Source organism: Balaenoptera physalus (assembly GCF_965194825.1).
Source record: "Balaenoptera physalus genome assembly, chromosome: 3".
Classification (NCBI taxonomy): Eukaryota; Metazoa; Chordata; class Mammalia; order Artiodactyla; family Balaenopteridae; genus Balaenoptera; species Balaenoptera physalus.
In genome coordinates, this window is record NC_138890.1 from 8,422,536 (window position 1) to 8,443,725 (window position 21,190).

The following is a 21,190-nucleotide window of genomic DNA, read 5'->3' on the forward strand; positions in this document are numbered from 1 at the left end:
CTACAAAACTACAGTAATCAAGACAATATGGTACTGGCACAAAAACAGAAACATAGATCAAGGTAACAAGATAGAAAGCCCAGAGATAAACCCACGCACCTATGGTCAACTAATCTATGACAAAGGAGGCAAAGATATACAATGGAGAAAAGACAGTCTCTTCAATAAGTGGTGCTGGGGAAACTGGACAGCTACATGGAAAAGAATGAAATTAGAATACTCCCTAACACCATACACAAAAATAAACTCAAAATGGCTTCGAGACCTAAATGTAAGACTGGACACTATACAACTCTTAGAGGAAAACATAGGAAGAACACTCTTTGACATAAATCACAGCAAGATCTTTTTTGATCCACCTCCTAGAGAAATGGAAATAAAAACAAAAATAAACAAATGGGACCTAATGAAACTTAAAAAAAAAAAAAAGACATGGAGGGTGGGTATAAAGGAGTGATTATGAGGATGAAACACAAAGTCAGTACCATAGCATGGCACAACTACAGAAGGCACTATTTTTATTGTATTTTGCAACACAGAGACCCAGCGTAGACTCTAATGTGGATGAGGAAGAAAGTGAGTAAAGGGCCAGTGAATATTTGGGGGTGATTGAATTGGGAGTCCTAATAGGGCTGGAGAATTGTTAAGGTGGGACTGGTAAATTAGAGGCACCCAAAGATAGGAGATGATGGCCATAGAGAAGATATTTGAAATTGAGATTTAGGAGGTGAAATAGATATTGGAAATGAAAGATCTAGGATATGAGAAGGTGTAGCTGAAGTGAGGTGGGGGGTGCTTAGCAAACTACATGCCCTTCACAAACTTCCCATTGAGAATAACTAAGAACAATGAATAAAATATAGAAATATATATATTTTTAAATGCATCGGTGACCTGCTACTAAAGTAAGGCCAAAAGGAATTCAAAGCAAAGGCCCAAGTGAGATGACCCAGGCACTGCTAATGGCCTTTGCACTGAGGACTTTTGACAAATCAGGGGATCTTGAGATCCAGTGTTCACAGCCTTGTGAAATATGGATGATAGTTGACAAAGCCTAGGTGCAGCCCAAAGAGGGCAGCATACAAGACAATCCTACATAAAGCTCGAAAGGGTATACTAGAAATAAAATTGCCCCCATCGCAGACAACAAGGACATTTGCTTATGTTAACATTTGGCGCTGGTAAAGGAGAAGAAAAATCTTTCTTGTAAGTTTCTGAGTAAAGCTAGCCCTCACGTGTGAGTTTTGTTGCCAGAGTTGCACTACCTGGGTGGTCTGGAAAACCTTCAAGCTGAGAATTTAGTTTAAAGTGGCCCTCCTTCAGTAGTACCCATGAGCATCTGGCAGAAACACATGCAAATCCTTTTTAAATGAACTCCCTTCTATCTAGGCTTCAAAGAATTCCCATCGAAATATGAATTCACAATGAAAAAAGAAAAGCATCATGAGCGAGACCCAACAAAATAACAAGCAACTCACATCACCCACAAAAAGTCAATCAGGTGTTGGAAATATCAGATAGTATAAAATTTATATACAATTTATAATGATTAGAGAGCAGAAACTAGGGAGTCATCTGCAGGAGATAAGATTTTTACATATACATAAAAATACATATTAAAGATGGGGACTTTTCTGGTGTAGGTTTTTTATAGGTTTTATAAACCACTTGAGCCTATATCAGTCATTTTAATGTCTGACATGTTTGGAATTATCAGTGCTTTGTTGGTTTATGGCTTAAATTCTTTTTCTGGTCGGTTTCCTTCTTCCCTTCCCCCCACTTTAAAAATTTTCCTATACATAAAAATAGAATTAAGATTTTTTTTAGTAAAATTGATACTTATAAGGTCAATATTTTAAAAATGCATTTCTATATACCAGCAACAAAAAATTAGAACGTGTAATGAAAAGACAGATGCCATTTACAGTAGGATCAAAAATATGAATTACCTAGGAAGAGATTTAACAAAATATGAGTAAGACCTGTATACAGAAAATCATAAAATGACTGAGAGAAGTCAAAGGAAATTTAAATAAATGGAAAGAGATACTATGTTTATGGGCAGGAAGAGTCAGTATTATAAAGTTGTCAGTGCTTTTCCAATTGATCCATAGATTTCTTTTATTACATTTAAAATCCCAACAAAGTATTTATTTTGACTGGTGGGCTTTGAGGAATGGATAGTGGAACTTGGCAAGTTGATTCTCAAGTGTATCAGAACGGACACTGAAAATCAGTTGAGAAAGTATGAGCTTTAAATAACTGATGCTGAGACAACTGGTTATTCATATAGAAAAGAAGGTATCTGAACCCCTACCTCACACCACATGCCAAAAATCAATTCTAGGTGTCTAAAAGACTCAAAAGTAGGTAGAGTTTTTAAGCTTTTTGAAAGTAATAAAAGAAAATGCCCTTTTCAATGAAAGGATGAGAAGAATCTCTGAAGCGAGACAGAAAAGCACAGAGAGTAAAGTAAATTACTATTAAAGTCAACTACATTAAAATGAAGAACTTCTGTTCATCAAGATATACCATAACAGAAGTGAAAAGATGAGCCACACACTGGGAGAGGGTATTTGCTATACCCATATGACAAAGGGTTAGTATCCAGACCATATAAAAACTATAAGCCATTCAGAAAACTACAACCTAATTTATTTTAAAGGGGAAATAGATTTGACTGGGCATATCACTGAAGAGAGAACACAAATGGTCAAATAACATACGAAAATATGTTCAACTTCATTTGTAATCAGGGAAATGCAAATTAAAACCACAGTGGCATATTATTTCAATCTCATCAGCTTGACAAAAATTTTTAAATGTGGAATACCAAGAATGAGAGATGTGGAACCACTGAATTCTTATACAGTGTTTGTGGGAGAGTCAGTTTATTTCAACCATTTTGGAAGATAATTTGCATTATCTATTAGGTTGAAGGTATGCATGCCTTTTGACTCAGCAATTCTACTCTCTGATGTTTGGCCTAGAGAAACTCTTGTACACATGTTTGGGAGGTAGGTACAAGATGTTCATAGTAGCATATCTGTAAGAGCAAAAACTAGAAATAACCAAGATATTCACCAACAGAATGGAGTAAAATTCTGGTATATTCATATAATTGAATACTATACAGAAATCAACATGAATAAACTGTAGTTATTTACAACAACATGGATGCATCCCAGGAACATGTTATTAAGTGGAAAAAGTATGTCCCAGAAAGACCCATATGGTAAATTCCAATTATATGAAGTTCAAAAGCATGCAAAAATCATATATACATACATATATATGTATATATACATACACACACAGATGTATATATAGAATGATTAGGAAGGATGCGATTGGAGAGGGACACATAGGGGCTTAAATGTTCTATGTCTTAAATGGGACAGTAGATGCACAAGTGATCATGTCATTGTTACTTTTCTTATCCTTAAACATTTATTTTATAAATATTCTTTTGTATATGTCCGATACTTAATAAAATGTCAAGGCTCTTTGGAATTGAGGAGGTAAAAAGAGCTTTATCACAGAATGATTTCATGCTGGAAAGTTAGAAACAACAACAAAGGTCCCCAGTAAAGGTCTGGTTAAATAAATGAAGGTACATCTGTATAACACAATAGCATCCAGCAATGAAGTGCATACACTGACATGAGATGTTCCTTGTATAGTAGATGAAAGAAGTTACAGAACAGTATGATATCTCATTTACATAAGAAATATAAAAATACACATACATAAGAATATAAAAAGCGTTTAGTGAGTACACCAAAAATTTAACTGTATTGGAATCTGGGTGTTGACTATTAGAATTATATTTAGGTTTTTTTTTCTTGATTTCTTCTCATTTTTTTCTACCAGAAACATATATTACTATTATACCAAAAAAAGTCAGAGAAAGAGTAGCAAAGAATATCTAAGAAACATCAGAAAGAAGAATGTAAATATAAAATATTTGGAAACGACCGTCACAAAATATATTAACATATTATTTGAAGAAAATGGTTACACTTCTAATAGAGTTAAAAATGAGATTTAAAGATAAATGGATTTACCTATCTATCTATCAAGTTTCTGGCTAAAAGGCAATATAATAAAGATTTAACTTCTTCGCAATTTAATTTACAGGATTAAAATAATCCCAAACAAAATCACAATGAAGTTTTTTGTTTTTTGATTTTTTAAATTATTTATTTATTTATTTATGGCTGTGTTTGGTCTTCGTTTCTGTGCGAGGGCATTCTCTAGTTGCGGCAAGCGGGGGCCACTCTTCATCGCGGTGCGCGGGCCTCTCACTATCGCGGCCTCTCTTGTTGCGAGGCACAGTCTCCAGACGCGCAGGCTCCGTAATTGTGGCTCACGGGCCTAGTTGCTCCGCGGCATGTGGGATCTTCCCAGACCAGGGCTCGAACCCGTGTCCCCTGCATTGGCAGGCAGATTCTCAAGCACTGCACCACCAGGGAAGCCCCTGTTTTTTGTTTTTAAGGGCCAATCATTCATTTATGGTTTAACGATTGCAAGACAACATCTGAATTTCTGTAGCACAATGTAAATGTTTTACTTTTTTGATAAAGCAGAGTATAATAGAAAAAACAATTAGTTTCCAGTAATATCTATATCTCTATTCAGAATTAAGCCTTCCACAGACATGTCACCTGGAAACAAAAGCCCGTTACAATAAGCAAAGCTTCAACCAGAGCGGCTACTTTTCGGGCAGGGAAAGGTTCATCCCTCTAGGGGGATGCTGTGCTATGGACAATGGCTGCAAGGTCACAGCCTTGAGGGCGCTGGAAGTCTATTCTCCTATTCCACATGAAGTAGTTTGGTGAACTTCAAACGTCCGTTCATCTGCAACCAAGCTGGCAACCTTTAACTGATTATTTCAAGCAGGTAAAAAATAAATTAAAAGAAATCCCTACACTGATGTTCCTTGATTTACACTGTTAAATCGTTCATTAACATGTAATTCTGGCTAAGAATTGCATTTGAGACTCCTTGCTCAGATTTTGGTTAACAGTACAAATCTTTCCGAAATTCAAGTTCTTCTTAATCAATCATTTGCCAGCTAGGATACATTCAGGCATCAGCTGCAACTACAGAATAGATGCACTGCCTCAGCACTTTGGAAAGACAGAATCTAGAACACTACTAGCAGACAAAATATCTGTTACTAGACAGCATATGTGCAGTACAGCAAGACAAAAACATATATTCATATGTTGGCTTGTTTAAGCCTCAAGCCCTCAATCCTTTGTTGAAATACAATAATTTCATTCCTATGGTTTTCAATACCAAAAACTCAACCTCCAAGAGGGCTAAAGTCTAATTTATACTCCAAACCAAGTAGCAGTGCAGTTCGCTACTACTGAGGCTGAATCCATAAAGACTTCAAGACCACGTGCAGAAGACAAGTTATTATATATAACACCCTAGAAGGTCTGAAACATAATAATCATATACATAGCTGGTCCTCCAGAGCTTTTTACCTATAACATGTTTTTTGATGAAAGTTATTTAATGTACTGGAGATAACTGTGACTTACTGATCAAATATTTGAGTACTTGTACTTACCTGGGATTTCATTACCGCTGAAAGAAAAAGGAAGAACAGGACTCACTTAAAAAAGAAAACAAACTTTAGAAGTGAAAGTAAAAATCTTATCACACACTATCACTTTTGGAAGCAGCATAGAGGGGCAGTCAACGGTAAAACACTGGTGAAGTAGGTCAAAACTCTAGGCCAAAAATCCATTATTATTATCATCAGTGACAGTACCACAACTGTGCCCTTCATAATTAATAATCACTCCTAAGAATCTTCATTTGGCACCAGATGATGCGTTTAAGAGAAACACTCTGGGAGGCTTTGAATCAGACTTGGTTTTTTGTTAGCCAAGTTACCGGAAAATGTTTAAAGTGGGGGGAAGGGAAGAAGGAAACGGACCAGAAAAAGAATTTAAGCCATCAACCAACAAAGCACTGATAGTTCCAAACATGTCAGACACTAAAATAACTGATATAGGCTCAAGTGGTTTATTAAACCTATAAAAAGACTACACCAGCAAAGTCCCCATTTATCTGTAGAGTTCAGAAACTAAAACAAGGAATATTTTAGCTTAAAACCTTATCTCAAGAGAATCATACACACTTCACATGAATAAAAATACCTGAAAGCAAACATTTTTAATTGCTCCAATACCCCAAATATAAAGAAAAAGTTAATTCAGAAGACTGGGCAATCTCTATCTCGCCTCCACACTAACCACCCAGCCCATGGAAGACCAAGGGAGATCAGACCTTCCAGACTTAGGCAACACCTGGCTGCCGCAAAATTCTACGGAGACTCCTTGTGGAACAGCAGTCTCCCGTCTCTTGTGTCTCTCCCTGTCATGATCATGCAGGAAGCAAGTCTGGCTGTGCTATTTGTTATCACTGTCTGTCACCCATCTGCAACATGATATTGCTACAAAGGTAAGTACAAAGTAACGTATCTAGTTCCCTTTCCCCCAGAAGGTTGAGGCTCAGGTACAGGGGTAATTCTCCTGTGCACACAGTCATTACTTAGGCCGACTCAGTGACTTCAACAGGCTTCATCATGTGATCAGGTTTGTTGCCAGCTGCATAATGCTCCCACATCTGTAGATAGAGGCGCTCTAGTTCCGTTGTGTATTGTTTGGTGTTGAACAGAGGGCTAGATGTTCTCTGCTTCCAGACCTTGCCACGAATTCTCTTCAGGTATTCGAGATCAGTTCCCAGTTTCACAGCTATGTCTTCATACTCTTGTCTATTTTTAGCAATAAGCTCAAGACAGCCTAAACAAGTGAGCTGGGAAGCTGCAACTCGGGAAGCAAGGGTCTCTCCTGGCATAGTCACCATGGGTGTCCCCGACCAAAGGACATCCATCCCTGTGGTGTGTCCATTACAGAGTGGAGTGTCCAAGCAGACATCAGCCAGCTGGCCTCTCCGAACATGTTCCTCTTTAGGAGCAACAGGTGAAAAAATGATACGGTTCTGGGGAAGGCCCATATTTTGCGCGTACCGTTGAATATTAGGTTCTCCTACTGCTGGGAAACGCAACAGCCACAGTACGCTATTGGGAACACGCTTCAGAATATTTGCCCACATCTGCAAAGTAGATGGGTCAATTTTATATAACTGATTAAAGTTACAGTACACAATGGCATCTTCCGGTAACCCGTACTGAGAACGTGTGGTTACAAGAATGGTACGGGGAACCTCCTCTCCAGTGGCAGCCTTATTGTTGATCTGGGTAGTTGCCAGTCCATTGCTAATACGGAATCCGTTAATTGTTATCTGAATTTGTCCTCTGTTAATCATTTCAATAACTGCTTCTGCAATCGTATTCATAGGAATGACAGGCGTATTAAGAGCTATATTACTGCTGTCTGCTTTGTCTCCTCCATCAGGACATTTCATCTTGACAGTTTTCACATCTGGTAGACTATCAAGAAATGCTTTGAGGTCGATGCCATTCAGCACAATTCGATTGTCATAAATGTGCCCATTGGACTTAAAATCGATGACTGCTTTTTCCTTCAGGTGAGGGAACATGTTAGCATGATCACCAATAAAGAAAGTATGGGGCATATAAGCCAGTTTCTCAGAATACTGCTCAGCAACTTCAGCAGGTGAAGTTTCCTGATCAGTGATGATATAATCCATGAAAAGCGCGCCACTAGTCCCAGGGTACCCCAGCCACATTGCCTGAATAGGAGCTGGCCTGAGCGCAAAGAGTTCATTTCGAGCACCCCTGGTATAACCATTCAGATTTACGAGGACGTGTATACCATCTTCATGGATGCGATCAGCTGCTTTTCCATCGCATGGAATCTGAGAAAGATCAACGAAATGATCGGCTTCTGCCATCACCTTCGCTCGGAAGTTTGTGCCATCATCTGGGCTCAGGGCGTAACAGAATACCTCAAATTTATCACGATTGTGCATGCCTGGAATAGACTGCATAAGATGAGAAGTAGGATGGTTCCCAAAGTCAGAACTCACGTATCCTACACGCAGTCGACCATCACTGAGCTTCAAGTCCTTTGGATGTTCATACGGTGGTTTATGAAGGACACTGATGTTATCCAGGCAGAGGTGCCCATGCCTCTCGGCAATAGCCTTCCTGACGCCGTGAGAAAGAGGATATAACATGCTGTGATGAGGCTGCACAGAAGGCAACCTGTTCTTCTCTAACTGGTCAGCCACAACGCTGACCAACCTCTTCATGCGCTCATCATAGTCTGTCCAGTCACAGACAATCTGCAGGCAATGAGCCAGATTACAATAAGCGTCAGGAAAGTCAGGTTGAAGCTTCAGAACAGTGCGATAAGAAGCAATTGCTTCTGGAATATTCCCTGAATCCTTGTGAAGGGAAGCCAGATTGCTGTGGGCATCCGCAAATGCAGGGTTAATCTGAATGGCACGAGCATAACAGTGCAAGGCTCCCTGAACATCCTGCATCTCCTTCAGAGTGTTTCCCATATTACAGTAGGCCTCAGCAAAGGTAGGACTGATTCGAATAGCTTCCTTATAATGCATCAGAGCTTCCTGCACTTTTCCCTGCTGCTGCAATACACTTGCTAAATTTGAATGGGCAGCAGCAAACTCTGGGAAGACTTCTAATGCTTTACCATACAAGCGAACTGCCTCTTCAATGTTTCCCTGTTCTCGCTTGATATTGGCTAGGTTATTCAGAGAGTCTGCATGGGTGGGACACAGGCAGAGAGCTGTATTATAACAATCTTCTGCTTCGGCAACACTGCCCTTCTCTTTGAGAGCGTTGGCTAGGTTGCAGTAAGCGTCCGGGAAATTTGGTTGCAATTCAATAGCTCGCCTGTAGGTGTCTATTGCCAGATCTATCAGGCCTTGCTCATAGTATACACAAGCCAGGTTGCCATGTACCACTGCCTGATTTGGACTCAAGCTTAGGGCACGAAGGTAAGCTGCCACAGCCCGTTCAAAAATCCGTGCCTCTTTGAAGACATTTCCTAAATTGATATAAGCATCCAGAAAATTGGGGTCATGGGTGACAGCCTTTTCAAAGTGATGAATTGCAAGCCAAATCTCCCCTTGTGCATTGAAAACACAGCCAAGATTACTCCAAGCTACTGCAAAGTTCGGTTGCGTCTCAATTGCTTTCAAATAACAAGCCTTGGCTTCTTCCAAGCGACCCAGGGCTTTGAGCAGGTTCCCCAGGTCACTGCAAACACAGTACAGATCAGGATTGTACTGAAGAGCAGAGGCGTAAGCTTGTACTGCCCCTTCCATGTCGCCTGCTGCTACCAAAGCGGCTGCCAGGTTAATATAACCATCGATGAAATCTGGTTTGAGACGCAACGCATGCCGGTAATGCTCGATTGCTTCCTGCAACTGCCCGCTTTCCTTGTACACATTCCCCAAATTCGAATAGGCTTCTGCCAGAAGAGGGTTCTTTTTAATTGCCAGAGTACTAAAGTGGGCAGATCCGTCCAGCCTTCGACACCGGAAGTGTATAGATGAAAGTAATAAAAGGACACCAGTATTGTCTGGCTCTTGTCTCCAGAGCTGCATGCAGTGTCTCTCAGCTGCCTCAAAATCTCCCGCCTGATAGGCTCGATGTGTCAACTCTGCTAACCCTTGGAAGGAAAGCATACGTTTCGTTGGGTCTGTGCTGTCGGCCACGTTGCCCACGGAAGACGCCATCTGGAGCTTCTGGAGGGAGTGCGAAAAGAGGTTAATTGAGTCCCGCTGCTGCCACTACTGGCAAGAATGTTTCTAGAGGTAGCAAATACAAGGGCAGCAGCCGTACCACTGCTTTGGCAGGCTTAAGTGGTGGCAACAGTTACATACACTGAACCTTAGGAACTCTGGTTGGCTGTCTATCTCTCACGGTCTTGAAGAAATCACAATGAAGTCTTCTTTAATTGATAAGATGGTTCTAAAGTTTATCTGGAGATGCAAGAGGGAAGAGATGTGGGGACATATGTATATGTATAACTGATTCACTTTGTTATAAAGCAGAAACTAACACACCATAGTAAAGCAATTATACTCCAATAAAGATGTTAAAAAAATATAGAGTTTATCTGGAAGAATAAATGGGGCTACTGATAATAGAATTCTGAAAATTAAAATTAAGAGGTTAGACTTGTTCTAATGGATACATTTTAAAATGAATGCTAAAGCGACACCCGTTGAACCACTATGATACAGTCAAATAGAAAGCTCTTAAACATCTAGTAGAAAGTGCTCAAACATCTCTTTATATTTTTAGAAACAGTGAATGTTGGAGGAAATAATGGTAATAGTGAAAGTATAAAATAAATAATGTTGGAATAATGGTTAAGGAAGGGTAGTTAATTTTTTACCTTAAAATGCGTTCTAAAACAAATTTGACTGTATTTACCTAAGATAAATTATAGATAAGTTAATGTAAAAAAATTTAAATCATTATTCAGAGGGAGCACAGAAAATATGTAACAGATTCACGATGGTATAAGTCACTAAATCCAATGACTTTGCAGGACCAACTGATAATCTTGACTACCAACACTCTTTTTCTTCCCTTTGCCTCCTTTGACTTCTATGACACACACTGCCCTGATTTTTCACCTCACTTTGGTTGCTACTTCTCCAATTCCTTTGCAAGATTATCCTCCTCTGAAAGCCATTACATGTTTGAGTTCCTCAGGGCCCCTTCCTTCTCTACACTGTCTCCCAAGATATTCACATTTATACCCACGGCTCCAATTACCACCTCTACTCAGGTGACTCAAATTTAACTCTCCCCCAGGCATTTCTTACCTATCAGTATAAGTCAGAATCCCTGAAAGAGAAAGGTGGCACACTCAAATGTACCGTAATTAAGGAGACTGTAGTCAAGAGATCATTTGCAAAGGGTTTGGGGAAAACAACAGAGGACAGTAGTCCAGCATCTCAGGGAGCTTTTACTGCCTAGGCTTAAAGGAGGAGGTTAGGGACTTCCCTGGTGGCTCAGTGGTTAAGAATCCACCTGCCAGTGCAGGGGTTCAAGCCCTGGTCCGGAAAGATCCCACATGCCACGGAGCAACTGAGCCTGTGCGCCACAACTACTGAGCCCGCGGGCCGCAACTACTGAAGCCCTTGTGCCGCAACTACTGAAGACTAAGTGTGAAAACAAGGATCCCTTACAGAGTATACAAGAGCGTCGCACTTTGAAGGCATTTAATAAGTGACTTGATGAGGAGTCACTAAGGCCTGATGCTAGTATTATTGCTATTAAATCCTCATGTAGGCCTATTAAATATATTAATATGAACCTTTTCAATAGGATGCTTGGTAGGATACTGGAAACCTTTTCAATAGGATGCTTGGTAGGACACTGTGCTATAAAAAGTTTAAAATAATTTTAATAACTTCTCTAGTCAAGCGCTGCTGATGAGTTGACTGCACCTTAACAACAGTCACTCAACACACTTCTGTGGTAAAAAGTAAAATTCAGTCACAGAGGAGGAAATTAATCGACACATTTTAATCACTCTAAACTCTCACTTAAATAAAATAGTATTATGATAATCAAGCACAGTCTCTTCATAGGACCACTACTGCTCTCATGTACTGTTGACACCATGTTTGGAACTAAGACAAATGAAATGTCACAGCAAAGAGAGAATATTTGCAGGTTTCTGGTCCCCAAATCTTTATTTAGCCTCTGAATGTGTTGGCTTTGTACAATATAGTCTTTTAGTTAAATGATAAAACTGTACTTATGTATCAGCTTAGGGGATGTGCCCCTGGCATCATAGTTGGCAATAGGAATTGCTGTGGAGATGAAAGCTGAAAAGTTGGTGGTCCTCATCACTATTTTCTATCCAGGTAGGAATAATTGCATACATACTCTTTTGATATTTATCAGTTAAAAAACAAGATACCCCCTCTTTCTCTTGCTTCTTCTGAACTTCTTTTAAAAACAAAGCATAGGGACTTCCCTGGCGGCGCAGTGGATAAGAATCTGCCTGTCAATGCAGGGGACACGGGTTCGATTCCTGGTCCGGGAAGATCCCACGTGCTGCGGAGCAACTAAGCCCGTGCCACACAACTACTGAGCCTGCGTGCCACAACTACTGAGCCCACGTGCCACAACTACTGAAGCCCACACACCTACAGCCTGTGCTCCTCAACAAGAGAAGCCACCACAAGGAGAAGCCCGGGCACCGCAATGAGGAATAGCCCCTGCTCGCCACAGCTAGAGAAAGCCCATGCACAGCAACGAAGACCCAGCGCAGCCAAAAATAAATCAAGTTAAATCTTTAAAAAAAAAAAAAAGAAGCATAGGGAAAAGCTCCTTGACAGTAGTCTTATCAAGGATTTTATGGTTATGACACCCAAAGCATCACAACAAAAGCAACAATCAACAAGTGAAACTACATCAAACTAAAAAGCCTTCTGCACAGCAAAAGAAACAATCAACAAAAACGAAAAGACAACCCACAGAATGGGAGAAATATTTGCAAACAACATATTTGATAAGGGGTTCATATCCAAAATATATAAGCAACTCATGCAATAGCAAAAAACCCAAAGAATCCAATTAAAAATGGGCAAAGGATCTGAGTAGACATTTTTTCCAAAGAAGTTATTCCAACGGTCAACAGGTATATGAAAAGGGGCTCAACATCACTAATCATCAGAGAAATACAAATTAAAATCGAAATGAGATACCATCTCACACTTGTTAGAATGGCTATTATCAAAAAGTTAAGCAATAATATATGCTGGTGAGGATATAGAGATACGGGAACCCTTGTGCACTGCTGATGGGATTGTAAACTGGTGCAGCCACTATGTAGAACATTATGGAGGTTCCTCAAAAATTTAAAAATAGAACTACCATATGATCCAGCAATCCCACTTCTGGGTATATATCTGAAGGAAATGAAATCAATATCTCAAAGAGATATGTGCATTCCCATGTTCATTGCAGCACTACTTACAGCAGCCAAGATATGAAAATAACCCAAGTGTCCACTGATGGGTGAATGGAAAAACATTGTGGTATATATACACAATGGAATATTATTCAGCCATAAAAAGAATGAAATCCTGCCATTTGTGATGACATGGATGAACCTTGAGGGCATTATGACACGTGAAGTAAGTCAGATGGAGAAAGACAAATACTATATGATCTCACCTACATGTGGAATCGAAAAAAATCCAAACTCATATAAACAGAGAATAGGGGCAGGGGCTGGGGAGTGGGGGAAATGGGTGAGGGTGGTCAATGGTACAAACTTCAAGTTATAAGATGAATAAGTTCCGGGGACGTAATGTACAGCATGGTGACTACGGTTAACAATACTATATTGTATATTTAAAAGCTACTAAGACAATAGATTTTAAAAGTTCTCATCATAAAAAAGGTTTATAACTATGTGAGGTGATGGATGTGTTAAGTAACCTTATCGTGTTAATCATTTTGCACTAAATACCTATATCAAATCATGGCATTACACACCTTCAACTTACACAATCTTTTATGTCAATTATATCTCAATAAAGCTGGGGGGGAACGAAACGAAGTAAAATATTTATTATTTATATGAAATGTTCCTTTCTACTTAATTAAATATATATATTTTTCAGTTTCCTTACACAGGCCTCTTGAGAATTGCTCCTAACAGAGAGATAGAACTAACTACATACCAGCAGATGTCACTCTCTAAGGGATCCTCAACTATCCTTCTCTGTCAGTTTCAGTTGGTTATTTATTTTTCCTGCAAATTTCAACTGCCTTTTCTCCATTACCAATTTCAGTTTCCATTTTCAACATCGGATGAGCCTCCAAGAGCCACTAGGACTAGTATTTTTTTTTTAAACATCTTTATTGGAGTCTAATTGCTTTACAATGGTGTTAGTTTCTGCTTTATAACAAAGTGAATCAGTTCTACAGATACATATGTTCCCATATCTCCTCCCTCTCGCGTCACCCTCCCTCCCGCCCTCCTTATCCCACCCCTCTCAGGACTAGTATTTTTCACTTTGCCTGTATAAGGATCATAATACAAGATATACTTTCCTTTTGAATGCTGGCCCCAGTGCGAATATCTGTTTATTTTACAAAAGCCACATGGAACATTTTTCTACTCTGTGGCTATGTCTTTGCAACAGTGATATACTTCTTATTATCAATTTTTTTTTTTCTGATAAAAGGCACAGTTTAGTTCATGGGACAAGCACTGGTTAAAATTTGCTACTCTTTTCAACAACACTGAGCAAATATTGTCTACCAGGTACCAAGCACTATTGTGGAGAGTCAGCAGGAATAAAACAGATAAAAAGTCTTGCCTTCATGGCTCTTACATTCTACACGGACAGAACCAAAAATAATGAAAATATACAATAGGTGGGTGGTGATGTGTGCTCTGGGGAAAAAAAAAGGAAGAGAGTAGGGAACATCTAGGGGGTGCTTGCAACTTTAAAAAAGAGTTTTCAGAAAAGCTTTCATTGTGAAGGTGATGACATCTGAGTGAAGACCTGGAGGAAATGAGGGAGCAAGCCATGTGGGTAACTGGGGTAGGAACTGCTCAGGCAGAGGGAACACCTAGTGCAAAGGTGCACGTAGCCTGTCACAAGCAGTAAGGAGTTTTACTGTAAGCATCTGCCAGGGACAAAAATTCAGGCAAGGCTCTTTTTGTTGCTGCTCTAAAGAATCCACCTACAAGAGAGTTTAATCAGCTGAAGATGAACATCAGTGCAGATCTGTTTAGTGTTCTCTCTCAGCCGTGACCTCATTTCTGATACTGACAGCCTGGACTGCCTCTTACATTTGGTTGGGGCTTGGATGCATCCCCCGGCAAACCTGGATGAAACTAGAAGAGGGAGGTTTTGGTAGCTCTGTAGGCCCATTAGTTATCTCATTCTCTCTTCACATGGGGCTACATATTCATCAGAGGTAGCCAATGATTCCAAGTTTTAATGGAACCTAAAGTATAGTCCATTACCATATATGAACCAAGAAGTAAGTGTCATAGTTCTACTTCAGATTAGCTAACGGTGGAATCTTTTTCCACAAACAGCCAAGACACGGGTTACTGAGAACAAAGGTATTTCCCATGCCACCAAATTGCGCTTTCACTGTTGTCCTTTTCTAGGTAGGTCAACATAGTAAAGAGGTCATCACCAACATTAACATATATAGAACTTCCAGGGATTGTTACACTTATATTCAACAAATAGAGATAATCTGCATGGGACCTAACCATCCCATAGCTAGCACAGTCGGGTAACAATGCTCTTCTCGCCCAGCAATCCGCACTTCCTTCTAAGGGGGGGTCCCAATTTACTGAGGGGTATGTTTTCGTAAAGCTTCTTTTCATACCCTTGGAGCCCACTCCCAAACTCACTAAGAATAAAATACTGTTAAGAACTCAACAAATGGACTTTGGAAAGCCAATACTGGGTTTAGTTGATTTTAGCCCACCTTTGATTTGTTTGGAGACTGAATTCCTTACACATAAAGATAAGTATTTATTTCATGAGAACAAAGGTTTAAGAGGCAACCAAGATATATTTAGTAAAGAGAAGGTGATTCAACATCCAGATAGTAGGTGTGTGTGTGTCATTTAGATTTGTTTTGGTTGTCTGATTTAAGTTGGCTTTGGCAGTTTGGAACAAACACAGAAAGACTTTAACATATGGCTAGGTAGGTGGTTTTAGATCCAAATCAGGTATTGATCATTAGGACTGTGGCTTGGTATAAATTTAGAATTACTGTAATCTAAAGTGTTGGGGTCGTTACATACTTATATTTAGGAGTGGCCAGAGGTAACATTTCTATTATGAAACCATGCTGTAATCAAATCGACAACTTGGAAATTTACCAGCATTTTAAAACACTTCACATATTTTAATCCGTCCATTTTTGTTCTTGATATTCTGAAAAAGTCATCACAAAGAAGCCATTTATCATTCTTTTTCCCCATGAAGGAAGGCAATTTCCTAATGAATGAGGAAATCTTTCATTTTAGATGGAAAAAATAACACAATAGGTCAATTATAGTAAATTGAAAAGAGTAAAGTTTTTACTACATTTATATTTAATATATGTTATTCTGGAAAGCAAATACATGTGAACACAATGGGGATAATCGTAGTATCGTACCTTGTGGATTATAGGAGGATTGAAGGAATTAACACATAAAACATTCTTAGAACAGTGGCTGACACGTGAAATGCTCAGTAAATGTTAGCTGTTATTCTACTATGTGATAAAGTGAGGAACTGTCACTAGTATTCATGGGTGCAATTCTTGCATTTTACAGAAAAAGTGGTTTCATCCACTTTTCACAGAACCTACTATGCTTTCTGTTCTGAGGGCACAATGAAGCTGAGAGGGATGGCTCCTCTAAGTGAAACTGACCCCTGCATTTAGTGCCTGAAATCAGAGGAAGCTTGTCAGTGTGGGCAGACGCCAAGAGTAGACCAATCTGATCTCCCACTTCTTTTTTCTCTCATGGAAACGAATGGAGGGTATCTGATGTGGACCCTTCAATCAATTGTTCCTGCTTAATGTTTAACACCTTGGTGTACTGTGGGGTAAACTTCGGTTCCTGACAGCCATCCAAAATCTTAGTTTCTCTTCAGTTCCACTGCAGAATAAAAACTAAATTTACCCCAGTGGATTGTTACATCAAGTCTGGTATTATTTCTCCCAAGAGGCCATCTGCTTCTGGGAAAAGACAACAGGGCGTGCCGTCCATTACACCTCCATTTAACTGACGGAGCAATGATGGACAAGTCCTTGTTGACCCCTGCAATTCAGAGTTATTGTCTTGGAACAGAAGATTTGATGATCTCTTTTCACTCCATAGGATAACTGTAAAAGTGTCCACTCAGTGTTCAATCCAACCCCCAGACATTGCTTCTGATGGCCTTACATTCTTTTGATTAGTGTACTCAACAGAAAAACTCAGATTACTAAAATTAGTGAGGAAGGGATGGATTCTTCTCAAACATCCCACCACCAGAACATGGGTACTTGCAAAATCAAGTTTGCCTGAAGTATCCTCTGTCTCAAGTGGTACAAACGGCCCTGGAGGGTGGAGCCCTCACAACCTGCTTCCCTGGGCGTGCGCGTCTGTGGGTGTCGGGGTACGCGCAGGACACACACGGACCCACTCTCCCAGGGCAGCCCAATCACTGTCCCTCTCTCACCTCAAAGCCTGTCAACTCTCACGCCCCTCCTTGAACGCACAGCCCCTTTCTCCGCCTTCTCTCCTTCGTATCCCGCCTCCAAAGTAGGACGCCCACTTTCGTTGGCAGGTGCTCCTCTCACTCCTACCCGGCAACCAATCACTCGCGTTCTGGTGGAGAGTGACGGAGACAATGGGAATTCTCGTTGCGTCAGCGGCCGGCCCCGAGCGCCGGGAGGCGGTGCAGGGGGCGGGCTACGGGTTGGGAGGTTAGGTGCCTTTTGGAGTGAGGAGCGGGCAGAGGAGCCGGCGGCGGCGGCGTTTGCGGTGGGGCGACTCCGCGTTCAGACAGGCACCTCGAGGCCCTTTCCCCCTACCAGGTCCCCAGAAGCAGGGATCCGGGCTCTCCCTGCAGCTGCCGGGCTCTCCTGCGCGTGCAGCCCCGCGAGTCTGCGTGATGCCGGCGGCTGCCCCTTTCCCCTGTCAGCGCGATGCCCGAGTCGGCGGCGGCGGCTCCGTGCTCCTCGCGGCCCCGGCCGTAACCGCCACAGCGAGCCCGGTCGGGTGGTTGGGGCCGTTGGACGTTTGTTTTTGCAGCCTTCCCCTCCCCACCTCGCTGAGGCGGCGGGGGTGCGCGTTGCGAAGGGGGAGCCGAGAGACTCCTCCCCCTCCACGATCCCCCCGCCCCTCCCCCTTACACACTCGCACGCACTAGCGCGCCGGCTCCCACACGCTCGCGCGCCTGCCGCTCCGCGCCTCGGTGTTGGCCGGCATCGTCCAGGACCCGCGGAGCCACCATGTGCACTGCCTCCTCCTCTTCCAGTTCCTCTCAGACTCCTCATCCCCCGCCGCAGAGGATGCGGCGCAGCGCCGCGGGTTCCCCGCCCGCCACCCCCGCCGCCGGGAGCGGGAACGGTGCGGGCGGCGGCGGCGGCGACGGCGTGAGCTGCGCCCCGGTTGCGGGAGCCGGCCGGCTGCTGCCGCCCATCCGCGCCACGGTGCCCTACCAGCTCCTGCGGGGCAGCCGACACAGTCCCACGCGCCCGCCCGCCGCCGCCGCCTCGCTGGGCAGCCTCCCGGGGCCCAGCGCGGCTCGCGGCCCCAGCCTGGCCGGCCCGACGCCGCCGCCGACCGGGGCCCCGACCGAGCAGGCGCCGCGGGTCAAGGGCCGCCCGAGAGGGTCCCCAGAGAGCCACCGGAGGAGCCACTCACCTGAGCGCCGGAGCCCCGGCTCGCCCGTGTGCAGAGGTAGCGAGCCCAACCCTTGCGTCCTCCCGGGCTGCGTCTCCCCGACGGTGCCCTCCGTGGCAACTTCAGCCTCTCCGGGCTTCTCTTTGCTAGTGCATTCTCGAAGGTGTGAAAGTGGCTTTGCGAACCTCACCCCACTGCGGTCGCTGCGGGGCTTGGATGAGCGAACTGCGGAGCAACTTTTATTTGACCCTCCTGCCGCCCCTCAGCTTTTATCTTCCATCACTCGCCTGGATCGAAAGGTTTTTCAGTTTAAGAGCTGATTAGCTCACTCATGTGTTTGCTGTTTGTAGTGCGGGAAGGAGGAGCTGGGCGAAACACTTAAAAACAACACGCACACAAACTCTCCGGCAGCAGGTAAGGTGGTGGTTGTAATCTCTACAGCCTCTTTGTGCTTTCCTACAAAGTTCCTATCACGTGTCTGTGCCTATCGGGATAATTTTTTTTTTCTTTTTTCGGGGTGGGGAGGTGGAGGTACCAGTTATGATGTAAGGATGTCCTGTTGGGTGTGTAGAGGGGACAGTTTTGGATGTGCAATTGAAGCGTATAGTGTTTGGTTTGGCTTTTTTTGGGGGGGGGCTCCCTCTATTCTCTACTTTATATAGTCACATGCATCAGGGCGGTACTGCACTGGAAACAGTTTATGCCCAACTCAAGCCTTTCATGGTAAATTTCTAGGGACCTATTTGTGGGGTGCGCTCCCTTTTTCCCTTCTGTTTTTAAGTACACTTAACAGTTCAGTTGAGCTGTTAAAGGATGTCAAGCTTCGTGTTTCTTAGGTGTCAAAGGTAATGGTGAGCTGGTGGATGCTGTCGGCTTCCCTTAATGTTTTGTGTTTTGGTGTGGTTTGGTTTACGTTTAGGGACACGGTGAATGATCTAGTTTAGTCCTGGGGGAGAAAAGGAAGTTTAGCCAAAACAGGGATGTAAAGCTCCTAAGGGAGGGAGGAGTAGCTCATGTTATTAGATGCCACGCTAGGGCTACAGATGCTGCTGCTGCGTTGTGGAGAGAACGGATCATACCGAGGGGGGAAATCTCTGCTTGGAAGGGAATCACTGTGGAGCCTGTGCAATGTTTATGTGGTGTGTGTAATTTTTTTAATGGCGTTTTCTTGCTGAAGGTCTTAGACTTGGAGAACGTGATTGTGTTCAGATAGATTGCAGCTTTGGTGTTTTGTTTTAGTACTACTGAAGCCCGCATGGCTAACGCCTGGGCTCCGCAACAAGAGAAGCCACCACAATGAGAAACCCACGCACCACAACAAAGAGTAGCCCCCGCTCTCCACAGCTAGAGAAAGCTCACGCGTAGCAACGAAGACCTCACGCAGCCAAAAATAAATAATAAATAAATTTATTTAAAAAAAAAAAAGACTGTTTCTCTGTGAGCGTGGTACAAGCATGTTACAGGGCCCCAGCTGGTGCTCCTTGAGTCACTGACAAGCTGCCAGCATGGCTGGGTCCCCTGAATATTGACTTGGGGCAGCTGTCCCAAGTCATCACACTCTAGGGACTGTGCAGTATTGTGCCCTGGAAAGCATGCATTAAACACGTGCTTTAGCTTCTTCTGGAATGTAGTATGTGGAATAATAGATGACTCCTCTTAACAACGCAACTACCAGAGAATTACAACTGATGAGAGACCAGCCTTATATATCCCATAGCAGATTTAGCTTTGCAAGGCACATTTAACGTTCTCAAACTGCTGAATCTAGAGAGAGACAGCAGAATCTCTGTAAGCATATTCTGGCAGCAAGTCACCGGGTAACTAACAAAGAACACCCAAAATAGCAGGCAAAGATGACTGAACAATATAAAAGTCGAGAATCAAAGCACTGGTTACTATATTACCATGAACTGAGACTGGGGAGCCCACGTTTTGCAGCAAAGGCCCAGCCAGCTTTCTAATTTATTTTATGCTAAAATTGGGTTGATAAAAAATGACCCTATTCTCTGCTGTCAATACTTTGGAAACATTTTCCACTAGTTTGGAAATGAGGGAAATAAGATTTCCCTGTGAGAGTTAACTGTAAAACCAAGAATGTCATTGATTACATATAGATATGCAGTCTCTCAAGAGATCGAGTATTTCCAATATGAAACCTTTTCATATTGTTCTCTATCAAGGCCTTAATTAATGGTAGAACTTGAAGGGGGCTAAAAGGTTCAAATGTTAGGACTCAGAAAGGTTACATGATATGTTCAAGGTCCTAAGGTCAATTATGAGTTAATCTGGCCTATGAACTAGGTCCCCCAGGTCCTAGTCTAATGTTTTTCTCATTATAACACCCACCTTCTAGTTGGAATTTTCTGATTAGCTGGGGTCACTGTATCCTTAGAGATACGGTTACTATAGCTGAGGACCAAATTACCCTACAAATCAATGAGGTAAAACAACTGTTTATAATGCTTATTGGGTCTGAGGGTCACAATTCAGACAGGGGCTGTGGAGATGACTTGGGGCTAAGATCCCCTGAAGACTCACTCACTCGCTCACTCACACGTCTGCTGACTGATGGTGGCTCTCGCTGGGACCTCAGCACCTACAAGCAGCCTCTCTATGTAGCCTGAGCTTCCTCACAACATGGTGACTGGCTTCCAAGAGTGGGCATCACGAGACAGTCAGGCAGAGGCTCTATTGCCATTTATGACCCAGCTGGGAAGTCATGCAACATGACATCCACCCCATCCTCTTTTTGTTGGGGCAGTCATAAAGTTCTACTCCAGTTCAAGGGGAAGGGAATAGACTTCACCTCTTGACGG

The 21,190-nt window shown here is 42.4% G+C and overlaps 1 pseudogene across 2 annotated transcripts; it reads right to left on the reverse strand.

The window, feature by feature from the left end:
* Positions 1 to 5,280: 5,280 nt before the first annotated feature.
* LOC309657267 (UDP-N-acetylglucosamine--peptide N-acetylglucosaminyltransferase 110 kDa subunit pseudogene) lies at positions 5,281 to 20,654 on the reverse strand (annotated as a pseudogene). Of its 2 annotated transcripts, none has more exons than XR_014268288.1 (2): positions 18,396 to 20,654; positions 5,281 to 9,723 (listed from the first exon to the last, which is right to left on the reverse strand). The product of XR_014268288.1 is annotated as a UDP-N-acetylglucosamine--peptide N-acetylglucosaminyltransferase 110 kDa subunit pseudogene (transcript). The 2 variants fall into 2 exon arrangements; XR_014268289.1 differs by lacking the exon at positions 18,396 to 20,654 and adding an exon at positions 9,862 to 11,098.
* Positions 20,655 to 21,190: the final 536 nt, after the last annotated feature.